General features: G+C 36.6%; 1 protein-coding gene across 5 annotated transcripts in view; it reads right to left on the reverse strand.

Moving 5' to 3' along the window:
• LOC126915553 (dual specificity calcium/calmodulin-dependent 3',5'-cyclic nucleotide phosphodiesterase 1-like) overlaps window positions 1–16,804 on the reverse strand; it is a 212,929-nt gene that overhangs the window by 143,353 nt on the left and 52,772 nt on the right. Inside the window, exon 1 of one of the 5 annotated variants that reach the window (XM_050720312.1) lies at window positions 12,458–12,714. The exons of the other annotated variants lie outside the window; for them this stretch is intronic. The gene's annotated coding sequence lies outside the window, so the exon portion shown is untranslated. Of the gene's footprint in view, window positions 1–12,457; window positions 12,715–16,804 lie in introns of those variants that run through there. 5 annotated transcript variants of the gene reach the window in all.

Consider the following 16,804-nt stretch of genomic DNA (forward strand, 5'->3'; position numbering starts at 1 on the left):
TTTCGTATACGATAGAAAAAATTCGCGAAGCGGGCAGATCTTTAAAAGCAAACTCGAATAACGTCGTAACGTGACTAGTACGCGAAACCCAGATACCACAGTAGTTCGTTCGAACGCGTGACACGCGGTTAACCGAAGAAAGCACGAGGGAGAGCGGATGAAAAATTCCCGCTGTTCCGTGAAAACTTTGGTGGCGTTAAATTCCCAAAGATCGTCTGGTGGCACACTTGCTGTCGAGAAACAGGGCCACGGTAGTAGCCGCAGCAAAAATCGCCGCGAAGCGCATCGCCGCGGTATAACGACGCACAGTTTGTCACGGTCGACCTTCGGGGAGGGGATGAGCTTGTTGTATCGTTGAGAATAGTAGCGGATAGTTGCCAAAAACGGCAAAGGGTAAAGTTCAATCTCGCTCGGTGGACCGTGATACGCCAATGAAACCTCCGACTAGACTCACACTTCGACGTGTGCAACTATTATTTGTTTGCACGTTACGCGTTTAGATATCTCGTGTGAATTACGCGGTGAAATACACCGTGGCATAAAAGTTGGATTTTCCGCTGTCAGCGTGGTTTAACGGATGATATATGTACTACGAAGTGGTGAACCAGATACGCCTATCATCCTTGTAGAAGGATGATTGCAAAATCATCGTGGTTTAGGATTTTTGGTAGTATATTATTATTAATATATTACTATTATTATTATTATTAGTATATTTATAGTATTATTCCTATAAATGCATAAACATCCCCCGTGTAATTATAACTTTGAAAATACGAAAAAGGTATTATCCTTTCGATCAAATCGCACTGGTTGTGCAAATTCGTATGGACGATAACTTACGTATTGCGTTTAACGTTATCCTTTCGTTTAGATCAATAAACGGATAGACAACCTCGTCAAGTTTTTAAAGAGAACAAAAGTACTGGTGAAAATGTTATAGTGTCTTGCGCCAGTCGATAATAACCAAAGTAATTGATACGAGTAGGAGATCTAATTGAAAAAAATGGAAGGTCATACAAAATTTTAATTTATATTGGTATTTAGATACCAAAGAGGAAGAAAATAACGTTATTTTGAAAAGCGTAGTTATCGTGAAAAAGAAACGATTCGGATATATCTAGATTTATAGATTATCTTGCTCATCCGTAAATGGATAGATTCTGATGAAATAAGTAAATGAGTTACTCGGAAATGATGCAACGATCTTTAAAAATTCCAACCTGGAATTTCAGTAGTAGAAAATAAAATTGGTAAAGCAATAAGATGGCGTCGTTTAAAGTTAAAAGAACTTTAATAGGGTGTATTTTATAAACTTGTCGGAAGATAATCAAAATTGTTGGAAGTTTCAAACGTTTATCAAGAAATGCTTCGTTTAGGAAAATCTTAAAAGAGCATTTCGATACGAATTTAAGCAAAAAATTACTAAAATTTAAAAGCAGATAACATAGCATATAGGTAACATGATCTTCGACGTATCGTAATTTAATCGAATATAAAACAATCGCGATATATCGAACAGCGGGTATAATGGATATTTGGCCACGTTTTCGATATACGCGACACATCATTGTACTTGAAAATTCATCTCCGATCGAGTTGTATTTGCGGTCGTCAATGGACATTGCTGACGTAGCAATTTCACGCGTAATGCGTGCCTAATGGAAATTATCACGATCCGCAACACCGTGAAACAAACATAACGGGCTGCAGTTCTTGCAAATTGCAAATTGATCGATTGTACGGGTGCATCCGACCGATTATGTACCCCTATCCCGGTCAACGGTGACGTCTCACCGATAAATTGCCAGCAATCTCAGTGATCCCCTCGCAGTTTTTCTTTTTCCCTCCTTCAACGTATCTCAACCTTTTACTTTCTTTCTTGCCCGCTTCCATTTTCTAGCATTTCGCTTTTTCCGATTCACCCTCCCAACGTTTACCTCCCTCTCGTTTCTTCCATTTGCTCGTTCATCGTATTGCACGTTTCTGCTCGAATCGTATCCGTTCGTAAGTATGTCCGTTGCTAAAGCTCGATTTTCTTCCCCCTTTACCTTTCCTTCTCGTTTGATCCTGGATTTTTCTTCGACGCTCATAAGGTCGAATTTAACCAGATCTCTCTCGCGTGTAATTTCTATACCTCTTCCTTTGTTCGTCTTGTTCTGTCGGCAAACAAGTTTCGTCTTTTCCTCGCCTCTTCGTCCCTCGAGATGTCATCGGATACGGAGTCTGGGACAATTTGCATCCTCCAACTCTTTTCTATTTAAAAAATCAATTTTCCCCTCGCTTCTTTCTCCTTCGTCGTTTCGAGTAAGCTGCTGATAAAATCGAGCTCTCTTTCCTTCTGGCTGCTCTTTTTTTCTTGCCATTTTTGTACTCGGTTAAGTGGAATTTTTTAGTAGATAGAAATCAGTTACGGTCACTGCAATCATTTCCATTATTTCGGATCCTTTACGATCGTTTCTATTATTTATAATTATTTACAATTGTTTATGATTTATCGGATACTTATTACGTGACTTAATAGTTTCGTCAGAAGTTAGATCGAAGTACGGACATTTTGGTCCTCGAACGTTAATACGAAAAAGTCCAAACTGACGTTTACCGCGATGGGAATGGCAGATTCGACAACAACGTCCCGTTATTTCGAGACACGGCTTACGGGCTGGTTTACGTTTTCGAAGATAAGAGACGGTTTTGTAAAGGTAACGTTCGAAGAGAAATGCGAATCGATTTTTATTCCAACACGAAAATAGAAACGTTAGAGAAGACCAACGTACAATACCAAACTACTTCTCGTTTCTCCCGCTAAATATTACAACAGCTAGTAATTAAGTGGTAGTAAATAAATTAGTAACACAATCGTATAGTCGAGAAAATATTGCTTGATGAAGTTTCGCCAACCTTGAACGTATCTGACGCGTTTAACGTCATTGCTTCACAGTCCCCGCATAAAGAGTTATTTTAAGTAAATTATTTTTAACAAAAGACTCGACGAAAGAAATAGAACCTAAACAGAGATTTATCTCACCCACTAAACGTTACAATTACATCATTTCAAACATTTCATATATTCTTGTATACCATATTGTAGTATCGTGGACGAATGGCCTAAGAAATATCGGGTGAACCATAAACAATGTCGCGAGAAAGCCCAAGTGTCAATAGGCCCATTAATGTATCGTCGGTCCTTCAGTCGAATAGTTATCCGGAAAAAGGGTCTGCGTGACCCTGGCCACAAACGGTTGCGGAACACGTACGTGGTGGGGTTATGAGAAAAGGCAAAGGAATGCTTGAGGCAGAAAGACGAATTAACAGTCAATGTGAATTGAGAAGTCAGAGTGTTATCAGCGTTATCGAGAGAGCGTGGTCCGCGTGAAAGAGAGCGTTGGAACCGTGGTGACGAGAGTTGCAAATTAACTATTTAATTGTCTAAATTATAGTACGTTATTGTATATAGTTCACGTTAAATAACCATCGTTTCCTGTTTAATCCATTTTAAGTAAATAAATAATAATAAAATCCTGCAATATACATTCTGTAGATTTTTACATGTTCAAGTTCCCTGTAAATACATAAAAATCCGCGGTCTAGTGATCATCCACGAATCTTCCTTTCAAAAAATCTATCATGTTTTATCAATTACTGAATCGGTTGGTAAATTGATTAAAATTCTTTCACGATTCTCCTTATCCTCGTCTAGTTAGGCTCCTCCAGCTCCTCGCTTTTATCTCCATCCCCGTTGCTCGACACCGCTTTCTGTCCCCGTTCTTTGCCTCGGTCTTGCTGTTCTCCATTCGCTGGTCGTTTAAGAGGCCTCGGTGAATTAATAGCTCGCGTGGTATACGTGACTCCGGAACCGAGTGGCCGCGTCGAGTGCACTTCCGCGATCGTGACGTATCCGAATCGTGGAAGGGAAACTGTGGTGCATCGAACGAGGTTTGGCTCCGGTTGGTTTCTCACCTTTCGCCGCGTCGATCGCGTCTTCGATCGACCATTGCGAAAATTCCGCCCCTACGAGTGGTCGACGCCGTCGCTTCCGTCGAATCTCTTTCCATCGCACAAACTCTCTTTGATTAATGCCGCCCGTCACCTCGAGTGCAATCGAGAAACGTCCTTGAACCGCGCCACCACGAATCGAACAACCACAGAATGGATTTCAAGGAACGTTTGCTTCGCAAACTAACTGCACTCGGGATACTTCGCAAGATGAGTTTTCCGCCGATATTGAAACTTTTCACTCGCAAGTTCTCGGTTTGTTGGCTTGTTGGCACTATTACCTAGAGTAGTTCGCGTTTTTAATTTTTCTTCCAACAATTGCACGGAGCTTCTCAGGTGAATCGGATTCTACGTGGATTTTTTGAAAACACCACTAAGATACGCCGAAAAGATTATACGCGAAACGAAAAAGATAATATACGAACTTTCTAAAAGGTGTACGATTAAGAGAAATTGTAAATTTTCCGTCGAAGTGAGCGTATCAAGTAAGAAGTGTTAAATTGGTGAAATGTTTCTTTCATCGATTTCCGCTGAACTTCTTCTTGAAGAAGCATTCGCCTACGATGAATATAAAACAACGAAATTCCAGGCTGAATAATTTGAGGAAATTCCATGTACAGGTTGATCGATGGAACCGTTGGGTTCAACCGTTGTTCAACCACGAATCGAAAATTAAGGATACGTTTCACGGATACATAGGTAGAGGAATGTAATGGCACTCCCATCGGCCAGACATCGAACCCTGTACGTTAATGAACAGGAATATTCGATGTTTCATCGATGCAAGGCGTAACTCGTACTATGGAGTTCCGGTACGAGTGGTTTATATGATTGCCTTATTCAATCAGTCACGGTAAATTTCAGGGTAGATCGTGTAAATCCACTTTGCCGCGCCTATTATGACGGTTTTAATTGCAATATCCAGGTAGATGCGACATTATTAATCGGTGCCCATCCACTCTCTCGCAAGGGGAGGCTCCACGTTTAGGTTGACTTCACACAGAGATAAGCGTATCGTGATACATACACGCGTACGACGAACTACGTACCGTGTGAATGTCGCCATTTGTTTTAATATTTCGTTTGTCGAAAAGTATCGTTGCCAAGAGACACGAAACGAGTATCGCGATACTACGTCTTACGAAAATTATCGTGTGAACGCTGCCATTTGTGTACACGTGTAGTCCGTATCTGTCATGCGCGTATCTTCGTGTGAAAACAGTCTTAGCGTTAAATTACTCGCCAACCAAGTTAAGTTTTTTTATCTCTTTCCCTCTTGAGAAGATAAGTTGCGTTCCCTGTTACTTTTTAACCGGAAAATGAATAAACTTGAAAAACGAGCTATTTTCTCGTGTCGCTTTAAATTACAGAGGATATAGAAATCGCTTTAACCAGACGCTCTTTTTACATTCTTCCACTTATATTTCAAGTTTTTTCCCCTGTTCGTGCTTGATATTCACGAGATGATTATTTTATAATGTATAATGTACACCGTGCATATGGAACGTTCTCCGAAATTCCTTTGCCAACGAAATTTATTGCCACGTTAATTAGCGATGCTGATAACAAAGTAGAATTTAATTGATTCGTTGCTCTTTAGTTTTTGTGCTCTTGCCTCTCTTCAAATTACCAAGCTATAGAAATTGCTTCAACTGGCTGGATTTTTTAACGTTTCTACGTTGAAATTTATCCAAATTTCCAGATTTTTATTCTGCATGTTTGCTATTCGCAGAACAAAGATTTTGCTCTTAAAGCGTGAAATTTGAAATTTCTTTTGAATAGAAATTTTCTATTATTTTAATAATAGTTTGCTAGTGACGAAAGTTATTTTCATCTATTTCTATTTCGTTCGATCCGAAGCCAATATCCGTGTAATTTATCTCTTCCTATGTCGAATCCCAAAATTTTATTACAAATAGAGAATATCCGAAAACTTTTGAAAAAGGAAAAAGGTATAGGAGGAAAGAAATTCAATTTCGAACAAACGCTAGTAAATGACGGTGTAAAATAAGAAAAGGGTTGAGAAATAGAAGCGAGCCGCTTATCTACCGTGGCTGGTCGACCAGAGTTAATTAAATTAAACCGATCTCAACGTATCTCGATTTGCGTTAGAAGCTAGAATTCTGGTTGACAAACGAGATCTAATAAGCCAGAACGCAGTACAAACATCTTTCCAACATCGGAGAATCGACAAGATCAGAAATATCCTCTTTCCTTCCGGCGAGAAAGAGGAAAAGCGTCCCTCGGTAAATATGCTTGGATTTTTACGAAACCGCTGAATCTGCGGTAATAGTGTCGGCTGCTTGAGAAAAAAAAACATAAAACTTCCTCTCCCAAGGAACATGCCATATTTTCACAGCGAAGCGTTGTAAAAAGGAGTAGTTCGTATAGTCAAGAAAGTATTTTATTGGATCATTTTATACTCAAAGACCTTTTGCTTCTTTCTTGCTTCTTTTGAGGTAATCCTATTTATCTTTTTGAAAAAGGTGAAATAAAGTAATTTATGAAGGTCCACCATCGACACATTTTCTTACACTCTTCAAATTATTCTTCATTTGTCGCGTATGTAATCTTCGTAAAAATTTATTGACCTCGATGTTACATAACTTTGTGGCTTTTATCAGAAATACATTTTCGATTCTTGATACTCTTTCCTATTCTTCAAATTAATCTTCGTTCCTAAATTATTCGATCTTCGGGAATTTATTCGTTTTGATATCAAGAACTCTGTGATTCCAGTTCCAAACACTTTCCGAATCATCGACGCAGTGCTTGCCATTCTGCGTATTATTTTTCGACAAAAATCTTCGTGAAATTATTCATTTTAATATCAAGAATTTTTCGATCTCTCTTTCCAATACATTTTTCTATTTTATTTTCAAATTTCTCATACTCTTAGGCGTATTAAGCGACACGTAGGAACGCGACTTATTCGAGTATAATTTGTTGATCTGAGATTATTCGGATTGCTGCGGATATCAAATCGAAATTAATTTTACGTTCGTCTTGAATAGTTAACGAATGTTCTAGTTTTCGATGGATCGTTATCGTCGTAGAGATTATGTTATTCGTGTGAAAGAGACATGAAACAGATATTAACGACAGACGAAATATTTAATGCTATCTATCAGCGATTATTGAATTTCGGACATACATAATTTTCAAACGTAGTCACAAAGTTGTCGAGTACACTGTCAACGTTTTGATGTTACCTGTCCACTATTGCTTCCATAATATAATGCATCTTGTCTGTTGCCATTTAACTTGGTTTATTCGATAACACAATGACCGTCATAATTTCGACGAAATTAAATTACTATCCATATAATTGATGAGTTGTTAAACAACGTAATTAAAGAAGCAATACGTGTGTTTATTAGTAACATAAACCAGAGTATAATGTCTGCTGCACCATTAAATCGCATATTTCGTGTTCATGTCTTTTAATAGCTATTACGTTTGTGTATTGCAAATTAATTAACGAGATCGGAGATATTTCGTGTCAAAATAAGCTTATTTTTCGTAAAAGAGGATAGACGTTTATACGAAAGTGGAAATGTATAAGTAATGAAAAATAACAAGCGTTAAGAGAATTTACGTAAGTTAAGGCGATTAAATATATGCAGAAATCTTGTTTATAGTCTTTGCACAAAGTTCGTTTAATTAATACGAAGCTAAATCTTCCTTTCGTAATATTTCAACGTTCAATAATCATTATGTATCAGATTGTTTTTTATCGATTTATTATTTGTAAAAAAAAAAGGAAACAAATTTTATTTCTGAAAAATAAAATGTTAATCGCTGTAAAAGCTTATGTCGATCTGTCACGGATTCATTCTTTACGAGATACTACCTTTATTTATAGTTGGAAAGTATAAGATCATGTTTCAATTAGAATTACATGCTCCTGATCAGTATTTTTCCTATACAAATAATTTATTTATTTATATCAGTTATTACTTAATTCTTCCCCAAACAGAATATAACAATCTGTAACGAAATTAACTGTAAGTCTGTCTCTTGTAAACAAAAGAAATCCAGTTATTTATCAAAATCACCTATCTAATAGCTTGGCATTATTTGCACAAAAATTCAATCTCTTCTTGCTAACTAGCAATAAAAATCCCATTTCCCTTGGCGTGGTAAATATCCCAGTCAAATCTAACCTTTCTAACTTTGCCTGGATAGTCGAAGTTAATCGAAAAATCCTCACGAACTCTCGATCATCGTCGAATCATTCGTTTTCGCGGAACCTATTCAATTAGCAAGGACGAAACGGACGACCTATTGAGCTTCGAAGTGAAATTCTCGGAGTGTACGTGACCCGGAGGATATTAGAAGTCATGTCCGGTCCTTCCTGAAGGAATGTGATCGGAATCGGAACGAGAATTACATATCAGCTCGATCGATTTACTTTAGCGTCATCGAATTATCAGCCCGCTACGAAACAACTCGATATCTCATTCGTGACTCTGATAAGGACGAAAATCGAATGAAACGAGATTTTCGATTACAACAGCGAGACGCTTTCGAGGTATTTGCTTGTCCAGGACGAGTTTCTGATAATTAATACTAATATTCTATTATGTTTTTGACATAAAGAGAAAGGAATTTGTAAAATCAACGTTACGATTCGACTGCTGGATGTTCATGTAGATTTATATTTTTACGAAAGCAATTAAAAAATGGCACCTAAACGGGTATTTATTCGACTCAAATAAATATTTCTTTTTATCCAATAAACATTTGTTATTATTTATCACGAAGTATTTGTTACTACTTTACCTCTAATATTTTACATACTTTCGTACATTTTATACGTTCTGTACGCTTTTGCATTTTATCGATTCTGATGAATAAAAATCAGCGGATTAATTGGAACATTATACATAGCGATTAAAGAGAAAATTTCTAGATTAATAAATATATCGACGAAATGGCAAAAGAGTATTGAAATTTAATTGAAATATACAACTCCGTGCGTGTCGTTCGCCAAATATCATCCGGCAGTCATATATTCTACGTTTTAAAAAATTGTACTCGAAGAATCTACTTCGAACGATCGAATCCTTGAAACTGTTCAATGACTGGCAAAGAGTCATACACAAGTTGACAACATTCCGATTCTAAAAAAACAAAATATCACCAAACTTTTCTCCAATTTTACTGCCAACTTTACAAACGATCCAGTGGAATTACTCGAGACTCGTTTCCATCAGTGACCGATTCGAAAACTTTCAATCGGTAGATCAGTGCCGCGATCCACCGAGGGAAACTCGAACGTTGAAACAAGGTCGGTGTTTTACGGCGTGCCGATTGATTTACCGAACTCGGTAGAAATCCACGATTAAGTGGAGCAGATTACCGTGGTGAGCCCCCGACGTCCAGCAATACTGAATTATACACCGTATAGACGAGAATGGCAAACTTTTTTCTTTCCTTTTAATTAAAAAATTGATGATAGTGACGCAGAATAAATTTTGATTCCGGGCAAATTCTATCGTTTCTTTCTCATGGATTTTCAAATACGTATCATTGGCTATGTGTCAAAGATACATTGTATTCAGTCGTCTGTTCTCTTAACCCGCCGGAGATCGTAGTTGATCCGACAGATATGCAGATATACGTAAAATCTAATTCTAGATATTTTTAAGTTAAATTTTTAAGTAATTCCGTGGTTTATACACAGCGCAAACGTATCTATGTATTATATTTTAATTAAAAAATTGATAATAATGCGCAGAATAAATTTTGATTCCGGGCAAATTCTATCGTTCCTTTCTCATGGATTTTCAAATACGTATCATTGGCTATGTGTCAAAGATACATTGTATTCAGTCGTCTGTTCTCTTAACCCGCCGGAAATCGTAGTTGATCCGAGAGATATACAGATATACGTAAAATGTAATTCTAGATATTTTTATGTTAAATCAATAATTCTATAATTCATACATAGCGTAAATGTATCTATGTATTATATTTTGTATCAATTTTGGTATAATTAAAAGCTCGTCGTACGAGAAATATGACTTTACACAATCCTTTGGCAAAAATAAGCGTTGCAGCATGGATTTCAAGTTACCGTATATCTCTCAGATACGCTAGAATCTCTGTAGAAATGTTTACGACCGCGATCTCAGTAAGTTTAATTGATATTAAATATTCTTACATTCTTAATAAAATTCTTGCGCTTCTGTTCAAGAATTTTAGCACATCTTCTATTTTTAATAAAATTTTGGCACTTGATGTGTTAATTTTAAATTGACAAAATTAATTAACATGTCACGTAGCCACATAATATTTACGATTCTGTATGCTTTAACTATTTCATAAAAGAAAATGAATACACCGTAATAGCTGGAAACATAAATTTAATTATTAATAAATAAATTCAAAATGTGTCAACGTGTCAGAAATGATCTCCGAAACTTCGGCTTGTAATTTAATATTATTAGCTGGATATACAGAAGGTAATTTCGAAATGGGAATGAATGACGAAAAGCGAGAGAAAATACATTGATGAGATACGTTTCTTGAAATTATGAAACCTCCTAATACCATTGTTTAATTGAAAGCATTTGGTAAATTGCATTCGGTTTTTGTCCGCAGTAAATCGATTAATTTCGTGCTAACGAATAAAACAACGAAATATGAATAATTGAAAAGGAAGGTAATGTGATTCGAAGCATCGGTATTTAATCCTTTCGCTATTATAGGATAAGCTGTTTTTGCAACATTGTACGGAATGAAATTAAGAAATATGTAGAAAAATAAGGTTAAACGGAATCAAGACGAAAGCCAATAGAATTTGTAATCTGAAATCCCGTCGTAGAATACATAAAAACGATACCAATGATATTCCAAGTACTGTACAATAATCTAAAAATTTATTTGTTTTATTGTACATTTTTAATCGACATATGAAAAAAAAAAGAAAAAAAAATACTAATAACATCAATAAGGAAAGAACGGATAGTCTGAAAAAGGAAAGAAATAACTGGAGCATGACTGTAAAAAGATGCACGCGTTACAAATTAAGACAAGAGGCATAAAATAAGCGTAAAACGTAACAGCGCTATGATCTGAATGAATATAAAAATTTCGTTACAGATCCTTTCGAAATTTTACAATCTTGCGAGATGCCCTGTTACACGAGAAATTTGCATTTTCATAGCGGAAAGGTCAAATGGCTTACTTCCACTTTACTACTTTGCATTCTGAATTCTACGTTTTATGGCTTGCTCTTCTTTTAATTTTCTTCCTTATTCGTTTCCCTTTTTCTTCCTTCCGTCATCTTTAAATTCCTTCATCCTGATATTTAAATGCTTCTAATTTATGGAAAAGTGGGTTTAGGAGTGCTGGACAAGAAGATTAAAAGTTAGAATTCTACTGGCATGTTTTATCACTGATTGAACTAAAAAGAATCCTTCCCCTAGAATCAACCTATTTAATATCCACGAACTTCAAACAAATCAACAACAGACGTATCATCAACTTTCACTGTTAAACCAAATAATCGTCTAACCTATGCTAAATCTATTGTTTCAAACACGTGTACACATCCAAAATAAATCATTCTCTCGAAAACTTAATTAATCCATACACTTAGAATTTAAACGACTTTTTTACTAATTTATCTCGCGTCTTTTATCACCGTTGATTAAATTTACCTTACGTAGTGTTACTAATCCTACGTGCTAATAAATAAAACCTACTTCTATATTGAGAAACTTTGTGCGATTGACATGAAGTATTACGAAAGTTTCTATTCAAAATCTCGTAATATCAATCCGTCATCTTGCAACACGGAAACATACGTGTGTTTCAAAGATGTATGTCAACTTGGATCCAAGACGTACGTATAGAACGACCTAAGCTAATGAATTATGTATCGTGCTTTGGAAACGGCGCCATAAATAAACATAGATAAGCAACAATTCTTTATAATTTAAGGAAACATGACTTTCACACCGATGTCTATCGAACACTCTTTATTTCCTTCGAACAAAGAACGTTTACGTGCGTAAACGATTTAACAGCGATTCATAAACTTTTCGAACAGCCTGTATAAAGCTATTGCACGCTAAAGAGAAGAGGAACACCTTCATCGACCTACATTTCCTGCAATCAGAAATACAATACGCGAAGACAACGATCCAGTTTAAAAGCGAAATCCCCTTTCCAGTGACGAACAAATAGAAAAGGAAGAAGATGATGATGCTGAAGATGAAGAGCGCATCTTCTGACAAGCAGAGTCGCGCGCATGTGACATTTATATGACGCGGTCGTTTCTCTATCGGAATCTTGGATACGTTTATCGTCGTTTCATAGAGAAATAACACAGCCAACGAAGCGCGAGACGAGAGATACGAGGGCTACGATACACCGAACAGCCAAAGAGTACACAATTTGGCAGCACACTTGGTGTGCCGCGTATTTGTTCACCAATTAAAACACTCACTGCAATTTTTCGTACTTCACGTCTGAGTTGATTCTGAAAATCGCGAGGCACAATTTCCTACCGATTGCGCGCGAATCACATGTCAACAATACGTCGGTGCGTTTTTATTCGAACGATTCATGGAGAAGAAATTAACGAACTGGCTTAACGATTCGATTTGCTCAAATCACTCGAGTGCTATTTTTCTCTTTTAGTTTGCTTTACTTTGGCTTTTGATCGTTCTCGCGAGGCGGTTTTGAGCGATACGCGGAAAACGTGAAATCCGCTCGGCGAAAGGATAGACGACTCCACGTGTCTCGGCTCGCGGTGCGACTCGAAAGCTCAAAAGCTCGCCTTGAAAGCCGCGCAAGCGTGCCGCGCAACGAGTCAGATGGCGAAAGCCAATCCGTGAAAGCTTCCGTACGTTCCGGCCTGGAATCGAGAGGGAAACGCTTTCAGAATGGATCACCGCGCCGTTGAATAATTATTTTTTCGCCGAACCGATGTATGCGATTCGACGAATCCACCAGGGACAATCCCGCGAAATACCGTTTGATGAACCGTTTTGCATCGCTCGACCAGCTTGCTTGATTGCTCGCTGATTCACTTTTTTTTTTGCAAATTGTTCGACAGGATGATTGGTGTTGGATGATGATTGGATTTGTAAGGCTTCGTGTGATGGAAATGGAATGGATTTAGGTCCTTCGTGATCGACGATACGATGTTAGTCTTTCTGGGCAGCTGAAAGTAAAAACGCCTGGATTGGTACGAAGTGGATGTTCGGCATATTAACGCGGCATTTTGTTGATTTTGAGAATTAAAATGTGGGATGCTTGATTTGTGGCTGTCCACGGGCGTCGAATGAATTTCTTTTTCTCTGTGGGTGGTAGATGGGGCTGAAGATTTTTTGGAGTTTTCTTAAATATGATATTCTACGTCGTATTCCGATTATCTTTAATCGCAAATAAAATATTAAGAATGTTTTTGCTTGTCGAAATGAGAGCAGAAATTCAAGAATCGAATTAAATGTGAAGGATTCTATAACACGAATAGGATTATTATCACAAACCTATTTCGTTGTATTAACAATTCACCACCAGCGACCCGAGACTGATGGATAGAGGCGGAAGACGCGAAACCAATAATATCCTAAATAAATAAATTAAATCCCGAATTTATATGTAAAGATCTGCACCCGTTAGAAAAAGGCGTCTAGGAGCACAGAATAAGAGCGAATTGAGGAAAATGAAGTGGAAAGCTGGGAATTTAATACGAAGGTCCGTAAGCACGAAAAACATAGAGCTATGCAAAAACATCCGAGGAATGTAAATCGCCTAGGCGACAGTTTAAAATCCAGCATTAGAACTAATATCAATAAAATCGTAGCTACGTGTCACGAGAGATCCGATGAGAAACTTCTCCCTCGAAACTATCGAAACAAAATGGAAAACTCGATAGAAAACTTATCTCTTTAATACACTTAGAATTTCTTCGTCCATTTCCCTATACTTTATCAAAACTTAACCATCGTACAAGCATTATGAATTATTTATCTCCCTCTCCCTTCCTCTCTCTCTCTCGTATTATAATATTTTAGTAGCTCACAGTACGATAAATTATTCGTGAGCCAACGCTATAGTCGAAACTGATAGTAGGCTGCTTTCCAATATCGTACTATAAGTATCACATAAATTTAGACGCACACACGAGAGATGCAATTGGCGGAAATAATGCGTAAACGCCATTATTTTAGGCCCGATATTTGGAACGGATGCAATCGCTAAACGGTTCGTGAGACGCGACGATTGCTTTGTTCGTCGGGAACGCAAAGCTCCCTTACGAAGCTTTCCAAAGAACCTTTACGAACGTAAAAATTTTCTGGAGGAATATATCCTCCGTGATAATTTCCACATCGTAGACTTCTGCGCGATAAATTATAAACTAACGATATACTTTTTGAGTAGCTTCGAAATGTGTATGAAATATATCAGTGAACTCTTAGCTTACAAATTATAAGTCACACAGTGCTCTTTTACGATTCTACGTCAAACAGGATAATCAAAGGATGACTGCAATTTGTAAAATTTCATTAATTTTATCGCTAAACTGAAATGCGCGCCACAAAATTTAGACGCACTCTCAGACATTTATCGTAATTAGATGCAAGTGCTTTGAATTCAATTTCAATAGCATTTCATCAAATGGTTCGCTAATTTTCAAGATATTATATTCGGTGCAATTAAAAACCTATATATTGGTAATAAAAACTACTTTTCTATCTTTCTTCAAAATTACGATATTTTTCAAACTAACCGTAAATATAATTCATAAAAAAATAAGAAAATAAAAAAACGAAACTCCAAACACCGCGATAATCGTAAGATTAGAAAAAGCGGATGATCCTTTCAATATCGCGAGATCATTAAAATTCGATTAACAAATAAATAAAATGTATTGTTTCCGCCGCCTTGTCGCAGCTCTCTAAGCGAACCGATTTACCAGCTGGATAGTCTCCTTCGTGTAAAGACAGCGATGATTGAAATTGAACGGAAGTCACCATTCCATGAAAATTGGCCTTCGCGATCGATAGATTAACAACCGAAATGCAAACTCGTGCACAAGCTGAAATATCTAGACCGTTTGCCGATAGGATTAAAACTGATATTTGAAATAGTGAGATTTCTCCTTTTACTTTATCGAATTTATTCACTCGATATCTTTAATACCACGGCGATAAAAAGGGAAAATTGCAAGTGTAGTAAGCACGATGACAAACTTTTATATCTCAAACAAAACCGTCGAATATGAAATTATATTCCTCTGGTTTGGATAGGTTTTATAACCACGTTGGTCAGTTGTATCGTGGATTGATGCTGTAATAAATATCACGATATGCGGGCTACAGCGTTTCGTATTCATAGAACACGGCGACCTAGCGTGGCACTTGGAGTTGCAATTCGATTCGCGATACAACTTTAATGCTTGTTTGCGAGCGCTGTTTATACGTTTTACTTGAACTTGAACGACTGTCTAAATTTGTTTACAACGTAATAAAGACAAGCACTGTAGAACAGAAACTACGCCAGAAGGCGCATTGTACTATAGATGTAATCTTGTATCTTGATCTCGATTATTATCTTGGGAATAATAATAATAATAATAATAATCTTATTGCAACATTTTGTAACAAAGAAAGGATCGAGTTTCTTTTTAAAAAAAAAATCGGAATATATGTAATTTAGCGTAATGTTATTCTCTTTACCATACAGAATCCCGAGTCTTTGAGAAATCCAAATTCGATTAAATATCTCGATTCGCAGGAAGTTTTACCCTCTATCCTTAGTGGGTATCTTGGTGAAATAATTGGTCGTTCGAGACTACCGAGATAATTTGAAATTGATTACCGCGCGATGGAAAACGATGCTCGTTATAATTTGCAAGTCAAGCTGACATGATAATTACCGCTTCCGAACGACATACACTTTATTCGTTTTTATCGATTTCGTTGTTAATATCCGTCTCCAAGTGCATTATTAAACGAATTCCCGAAAAGATGTAATTTGTTCTTGCAAGCAAAGAATTCGTAGGGTTTTCGAAAATCGGTATAGAGTCGATAAAATATCGAGTAATTTATTATAATTTCTACGAACAACGGTTTACAAAATTTAAGATAATTACTATTAATGATGAAAAAATATAGTATTTAGCCAGTGAAAGGAGTATGGCAAAAGCAGTAAATTCAACTGAAACGAAAGCAGGTTTCAGATTTCTGCGCCTCTCGAAATAGGAGGATGTAAGTGGCATTCCGCTTTAAAAGATTTAGGATTTACATAGAACCTCGGCTCTATATTTTACAATAGAATTAATTAGAACGGAATCGAGATACTTAACTCGACTCTGATTGTAATTTGACTCGCTCTTTGACTTCTCCTTCTATCCACGCGCCAATATTCTCCAATTATATGCAATTCGTGTACACGAACATAAGTTTGATCTTTGTGATTAAACTGCCAATATCCGTATAATGCATATTGTGTAATATGCTACAGCATAACATTTAATTCGTGCAAAATACTCTGTCGTGTATATTTGCACAATTTTTCTCTCATAATCTATATAAATAAATTACCTAAATCATTGGCATTGTTGAACATTTTTTTGATCCAAGAAATTCATAAGTTGTAATGCAAAAATATGTAAAATATTCGAAGTATAGTATCTTGAAAGTAAAGTAGGGTGTTACGATATTTAGTAGAAACATAAAAATATAAAAATGTATAAGACTCTGTAATCCGTTTATGATATTATGATCTTCGTCCTTAATAGATTACAATACTTGTAAACTCTACAAATCTATTTAGTAGCTAA

Source organism: Bombus affinis, chromosome 4 (genome assembly GCF_024516045.1).
Source record: "Bombus affinis isolate iyBomAffi1 chromosome 4, iyBomAffi1.2, whole genome shotgun sequence".
NCBI classification, from domain to species: domain Eukaryota; kingdom Metazoa; phylum Arthropoda; class Insecta; order Hymenoptera; family Apidae; genus Bombus; species Bombus affinis.